This window comes from Anas acuta, chromosome 13, assembly GCF_963932015.1.
Source record: "Anas acuta chromosome 13, bAnaAcu1.1, whole genome shotgun sequence".
NCBI classification, from domain to species: domain Eukaryota; kingdom Metazoa; phylum Chordata; class Aves; order Anseriformes; family Anatidae; genus Anas; species Anas acuta.
In genome coordinates, this window is record NC_088991.1 from 20,674,190 (window position 1) to 20,681,572 (window position 7,383).

The 7,383-nt window shown below is 53.8% G+C and overlaps 1 long non-coding RNA gene across 1 annotated transcript; it reads left to right on the forward strand.

Annotated features, from left to right (window-relative positions):
- Positions 1-1,540: 1,540 nt before the first annotated feature.
- Positions 1,541-7,010, forward strand: LOC137863823 (uncharacterized). The gene is made up of 2 exons (XR_011101170.1): positions 1,541-1,770; positions 3,754-7,010. It is a non-coding gene; the product is annotated as an uncharacterized lncRNA (long non-coding RNA).
- The last annotated feature ends 373 nt before the right edge of the window (positions 7,011-7,383 follow it).

A 7,383-nucleotide genomic window follows, 5' to 3' on the forward strand; every position in this document is an offset into this window, starting at 1 on the left:
TATTTAGAGGAGGATTAACGGCAATGTAATCAATGCAGATCTATTATGGCTAATTATGTATGTGTATCTATTACATACCTCCTAATCTTCTCTAAATATGGTTTTTATAATCACTTCGTTAGCAGGTATCTAAAGTAATGCAAAGAATTTGCAATACAAGTTAGATCCTGGCTCCGTTCCAGCTCAGGTAATTACACCCCAGCCTCACTCGGTCCCCCTGGGAATACATTTATTTTTAACCTCGCATCCAAAGCCTCTCAGAGCGTCACTGATAACCGTGTGCTGCACTGCACCCCAAAGGGCACTCCGGCATCGCAGCGGAGGACGGTTCAAGTGATCTCTCTGGAGAAAACCTCAGAAAACGCTGTGTGTTTCCAGAATCACAGAACTGTAGGGGTTGGAAGGGACCTCGAAAGATCATCGGGTCCAACCCCCCTGCCAAAGCAGGTTCCTCAGAGCAGGCTGCCCAGGTAGGCGTCCAGACAGGCCTTGAATATCTCCAGAGAAGGAGACTCCACAACCTCCATGGGCAGCCTGTCCCAGCGCTCCATCACCCTCACCGTGAAGAAGTTATTTCGTGTGTTGGTGTGGAACTGCCTGGGCTCTAACTTGCAGCCATTGCCCCTTGTCCTGTCCCCACACACCACTGAGAAGAGGTTGGCTACGTCCTTCTGTCCCCCACCCCTCAGATATTTATATACACTGAGGAGATCCCCTCTCAGTCTTCTCTTCTCCAGGCTGAACAGCCCCAGGTCTCTCAGCCTTTCCTCACAGGGAAGATGCTCCAGGCCCCATATCATCCTTCTGGCCCTCTGCTGGACTCTTCCCAGAAGATCCCTGTCTTTCTTGTACTGGGGAGCCCAGAACTGGACCCAGTACTCCAGGTGAGGCCTGCCCAGGGCAGAGCAGAGGGGGAGGATCACCTCCCTTGACCTGCTGGCCATGCTCCTTTGAATGCACGCCAGGATCCCATTAGCCCTCTTTTTGCCCACCCACTAGGAGAGTTAGAGAGAGGCCCGATGCTGTGCCAGCACCGCCCCACAGCAGACACAACCCTGGTGTGATCCCACTGCTGTTCCAGCTCCAAGCGCAAAGCATAGCACTGTAGGGGCTGCTGCAGGGAAAGTTAACATCCCAGCCAGACCCCGTACACTAGACAGGTGAAAATCCATGACAGCAATTTTGCCTTTAAGGTCATTTCCTTTTTTCTTTTATTTATTTCTTTTGTTTATATTTATTTATCTTATTTTAACAGGTTCTGTACTAATTTTCCTCACAGAATGACTAACAGAAATATTAGCCATGCACACCCTTTGTAGTTAATTCATTAGGTCAACTCTAACCACTAAGCCCCTTGTCAGGTTATTTCTCTTAGCGATAAGGAGCAATCGACCTTAAAACATTGAAGCCAGGTATATGAGCCTATTCCATAATGTCTCTCAGCTCCACCTTTGTTAAGTGAAATCTGCCAGGTGGGGATCATTTGACCTTTGCTATATAGGAAGCATGAGGACTTACAGGAGGAATTGTCTCTCTGGGAGGGTTTGAGGCTCAGGTTACCTAGGGTGCTTTTCTACTGTCATGGTGAAATGGACTCAGTGCTCCCCAGTAGGCTGCTTTTTCTCCATGTTTTCCACCGTCTCTGTGAAAGAGTTTTAGAGACTCCATGAGATAGTTATGCTGGTGGTGCCTTCTCAGTGCAGTAAGACCCTGGTGGTACCACTTCGCTGGGAAGTGGTTTGGTGGTGACTCAAGTTCAGAAGCTGGCAGGTAAGTGTTCCTGGGTTCTACAGTTGTTTCATGTTGGGGAGTTTAAGTACTGCCTTCACCTTGTTTGTTTGCAGTGAAGTTACTTACATGGATTCTAAGCTGTCTTCCCAGCCCTAAAAAAAATAATAATAATAATAACAATGAAAAAAACTCAGAAGCTCAAGTGCAGGTAAGGCTGACTTTGAATAATATTTTCAAGTATTTGTTAAGATTGAACAAGAGGCTGTATGAAAAAGGTGCCTTACTGTGAATTCTTACCTTGCTTTGTGGTAAGAAGGAACAGACTTGAGTAGATACTGGTGGTGTTATAATTACTTTTGCGAAGTGTTAATTGTGAGGATGTGCTGTTCATAAAAGAAATGCTGTTCTTTTATGAAGGGGCTGCGGCTCTCTTCCATGTTATTGGGGGGTTTGGGGTTGCCTTCATTCATCTCCCTGCCAGGAGCCCTCGCTGCAGCTGATCCCTGCGAGGTTCCCGATCGAATGATGGGAATGACATGTTTAGTCCATCAATAATTGAGATTAGGTTATTATTGGTCCCCGCAGTGTATCAGTAACAGCTTTCTAGTCTGGGGAAAAAGACTCTGTTAAATAATGTGAGGGGTCGGAGCGGCTCTCTGGATTGAGCCCATCAATCTGTCTGTCCGGGCTCGCACACCGCACTCATCACCGCCCTCCACAGCTGCTGCTTTCCCCTGGGGACCGAGGCTGGGATCCCGGTTAGGTTACGGCTTGTGCTGGGCCAGACCTGCCCTGACCCCGCAGCAGGGCATGCAGAGGGGAGGGTTCGATGCCCCCAGTTCACAGGTGGGACTGGGGACACTGGCAGGAGTGCAGGAGCTGGTGGCTGCCTGAGGCAGCTCCGTCCCACTCAGCTGTGGTGTCACTTCTGGGATCTGCCAGCATCAGCCTCCCCAGCCTTTATTTTTATTAATTATTTTTTTCTGAGAGAGGAAACGGCCTTGGGGAGACCATGCTGGGGTGGGATCTGTTGTGCACGGTCAGTGGTAAACGTCAGGCTGCCCGGAGGGCACAGGAAGCAAAAGCCAACCCGCACGTTCCACCACAAGCCCAGTTACACCGGGGTTAAGTTTGGCACTTCAGTAGTCAAAACATCTTTCAAACATCTCCTCAGGCTGGAACCCTCCCTCCCATAGCCACAGAAAGAGGGCAACGTAACTCAATCTGCTGCCCCAGATTATTCAGCGTTGGAGCATGTAATTGAGATTAATCACTGCTTCCCCAGATGCCCAGAAATACCTTTCATGTCTGGAGCACGCCTCCCCCTTCTGAGGGACCTGAACTTTGGTGCCTGTAGGGTGTTGGCAGTGGAGGAGAGAGGGCAAAGTGGGACCCCGTGCAGGGCAGGTGCATACAGCAGCAGAGCCAGTGCTTGCCAAGCTTCTGTCCTGGCTCTTAAACCATGAGAGACTGCCCGTGCAGCAGCCTGGAGGAAGCAGCTTCCCTGTCCCCATCCCGTCACGTTGCTTCTCCTTTTCCCAGAGATCCACGTTGTGATAGAGATGGGGATTCCTCCCAAGCACAAGGCAGGGAGCTGGGGAAAACCAGGCTGTGGTGGTGCCCCCCATCCCTCCACCTGCCCAGAGCACAGATCCAGTGGCTGTGCTCACAGCTCCACGGTGACCATTAGGAATGGGTGAAATGCCCTCCAGGTGCCCACCCTTCCCCTCTGGGAGCTATTTTGCTGGCCAGATGGAAAACCCCTCTCGTGAGCCTTGCAGGTGGTGTGGTAGCAGCAAGAGGCAGGGTGCTGCTCCCATGGGCTGAGAAGTCCCTGGCCGTGCAGGAGGTGTCCCCCCAGGGATATGGGGCTGGTCCCAGGGGACAGGACTGGGGAAAACAGCCCAGCCACAGAGCTTGGGGTGCAACGAGGCTGGGGGTGCCTTGTGCTGCCGGCACAGGCGTGCGTGCAAGCTGCGCTTCTCCACTTTAACCTACAGACCCTAAAATATTGTGTTCCAGCTGACAACTCATAAAAGCTGTCGTGTCCTGTATCACAGCAAACATCTGCCGGCGGTATGGCTCCCAGGGGGGTAAAAGCTCCAACAGAAGTTCAAGGTCCTTTGTGGGGCTGGCTGAGCACGGGGTGCGTAAGCTGGGGCTTCTTCACCTCCAGGCAGAGGGGCTCGCCAGCAGATCGTGGCTGACCCTCTGTATGGGATGGAGACGGGTCAGACCCCGGAGAGACTGCCCAAAGGTCAGCAGCATCCCAGCCGTGGGAGACGTGGGACACCCGCTGCCTGAGTAACTCGAGAAGGAGTTAGCTAAGCTGCTGTAAGACAGAGGTTTAACGGCGATCCTTCCCCGGCTTTAGGTAGGCCACTCGGTGTTTATTGGTTCTGCTCACAGGACGGGATAAGCTTGCACGTCGCTGGAGCTTGCACGGAGCTGCTGAGCCCCTTCTTGGCATTGGCAGTGCTTGGGCTTTTGTGTGCTTTAAAGCTGAGCATATGGGATTTTACACGGGGAAACCTCACGGCAGGACCATGGTGGATGCGAGGGAGGCGAGGGATGTTCAGACACATCCCCTCGCAGTTTATAAAAGCACAGTGCTGAGGAAAATCCTGCCCATCCTATGCCACGGCTGACATGGCACAGCCGCGTGGAGCACACGGGGCGGCTGTGGGGCTGGAGCATGGGGAAACGTCCAGGCACTGGGAGAGCTCCCTGCTGCACTTCAGACCACACCGTGGCCTTCTCCAGGGCTCGTGGTGATGGCAACATGATGGCTTTGGGGTGGGCACAGCCAGCACAGACCCCCTGGCACGGCTGAGAGGGGGATGTCAGTGAGGTGCTGGGTGATGAGGAGAAGCCAGCCGGCAGCAGTGTGTGGCAGCACAGCCACTGTGCACGAAGGAAATGAGTAAAGAGCCTCCAGGACTCACTGATGGCTTCCACCGCCTGCCTCCGCCTCTTACGAGGTCTTCACTGTGCTGGTTTGGACACATCCCATATCCCACAGACCCTCATTATCCTACTTGTGTTCACCGCAGTTCTCCATAAATATTTTATGAGCATCCTCTTTGCAAGCCTTTCGTTCGGATTTGCCCAGTGAAACCGTCTGCACTGAAAGGAGAAGAGAAGAGGGGAAGCGAATAACAAGAATGATCATGGAGAGGAGCGGGGGGGGTGGAGGAGAAAGGAAACCCCCATCGCTCCTCCGTAACGAGGCTGTTTGCACTGGTATCTGGTGATGGGAGCACAACTGCGGCCCTTCACCAGGGCTCCTGTGCCAGGGGCTTGCTTCCAGCAGTGCTGAGGTGCCACCATATCCTGCAGGGGGCACAGACCCCATCACCCCATGCCATCCCAGCTGGGGAGCAGGAGGGTGAGGAGGGAGGCACAGCCCCCGCACCCAGAGCTGCTGGAAGGGAGCCCCCTTTCCACACGCCTGCCTTTGTGCTCCACCAGCATCAGCCAGGGCTGTCAGAAAAGCAAGAATTCTGTTCAGACAAAAAAAAAAAAAAAGAAAAGACAGTTGGAAATTGGTTTTCATCATCGTTCCAAAGCGAAAGCAGGCTGCTGGTGACCACGAGGCGGGGGGGAGCTGCTGACCTGCTCCCCCTCACAGCCGCCAGCCCCGGGGCCGGTCCCACATCTCCAGCAGATGCAGGAGCTCAGCCTGATCTCAAGCAGTTCCTGGGCTCTCTCCAGAGAGCTTCTGTTACGGGTCCCATAAATCTCCCCAGCTGTCCGATTGCTCACATCCCTGGCCAGACAGGGTGAGCCGGGGCTGCCAGCGGGGGGCACGGGGCAGGATCTGACCTCCAGGCCCTGCATCCACGGCCCCGAGCCCGAGGGCAGCCCTGAGATGCTTTCTGAGGCCTTTGTTTAGGAGCGAGGAGCGGGACTTCCACCCATTGCTCTGCGAGATGCTCAGCAGTCCACGGAGCTGGCTGCAGGGGGATTTTGCTGCTGAGGTACATTCCTAAACAAATAAATAAAGCAGTTAAATAATTTCCTGCCCAATTGGTAAGGGGATGAGATTAGTGACCTAATCAGCCTCCTCCGCCTGTGATTCCTGCCGAGCTCTGAGGTGCTTTGCCCCAGCCCTGCAGCACAGAAAGCCCAGCGGTGGGGTTACCCCGCTCACACCACAGCCATCACAAGAAGCATCAGGCCGACCTAATCTCACTTTCCTCAGCTCGTTTTAATCCTATTAGGCTCTGGACTTCACCTGGAGCAGCCGAGGCCATAAAGCATTTCCGAGCATCCTTCTCCCTGCTGCAGCTGTCAGGAAAGAGGCCAGGTTGGGATTCTTGTCAAGGTGCCCGCGGAGCTGCGGTGGGATCAGCCTGCCCCAGCAGTGCTCCTCTCACGACCCACTGCCGGCTGCCAAACCACACGCTCGGAGCCCAGGCTGTGTAAGCCCGGAGAGAACCAGCCGAGATTTACTGCTGCTCCCACCGATGAAGGATGCCCAACACCCTCCAAAGGCTGGGCCGGGCCCCGATGCCTGGTGGAGCTCAGCAAGCGAGAGCAAGTGCGTTTTCTGCCCCCCCTGGAAGGAATAAGGCACTTCACGCCCCAAACCTGGCTGTGCTGAAATCTGCAGCCCGTGGTGCCCAGGCTGGGGTGCAGGGACGAGCCCACGTAACGTGGTGGAGAAGTTGACTTTCCCCATCCCAAATGACACAACCTGGGACAAGCCCCCCTTCCCCGTGCTGCTGCTGTGTTTTAGGGTTTCTTGGCTGAGGTTTCTAAGGGGGCTTTCTCTGCTAAGTACCAGCAAGGATTTTGTGGTCTCTTTGTGCAGAACCCTACAACTGGGGGAAAAATGACTGAGTATATGTGCAGAAGCAGCTTCAAAAACCAAGCAGACCTGATCTGCTTGCCTTATGATCCGTGGCCAGTGGCAGCCTGGCCAGAGCACAGATCCACACACAAAAATAAATGCATACAATAAAGGGAGCAACACGCAGGAAAATAAAACGGGCACACTTCAAAGGTGGACATTTGTATTGCCTATAAATGAAAACAACCGTGAAGACGTGGCACAAAACTAGTGTGGGATTCTCATCCAAAGAGCATAGGGAGCTTGAGGAGGGCTCAGAAGCACCGGGGACATTTTCTGCCACCTCCCTGCCCAGGCAGGGTTTGTCCGAGCCGCCTGAAGGTGAGGGCACGCTGCCTTGGCCAACCTGAGGAGGCAGAGACAGGGGCAGAAATGGGCTCCCCAAGGGAACCAGCAGCAGGGGCTGCACCTTTACCGTACGTGTTTGCATCTCAAAATCCTTTCTCAGTGCCATAGGAAGACGTTCTCATCCCTTCCCGCAGATGACAGCTTCTCACTCCTCTGCCTCTCTCTGTTGGATTATTTCCCTGAAATTTATCATCTGTTTTCCTTCCCTCAGTCCCATCTTTCTAATTACACATTCCTCTACCTTTCTAAATCATTCCCCTCCCTTTTTTTTTGCTGACTCCCTTTAAGCTAGCTGAAGGTCAGTGGCGTTACACTTCTTGCTCTCCTGGCTCCACCACCCCAGTGTGCATTGGCCACGTCCTTCCCCAGGGCGAGCCCCACACTCCTGACACCAATTTCTCCCTCCTGGCTTCATGTCCCCGGCACGGTCCTCCTGGCTGACAGGCATG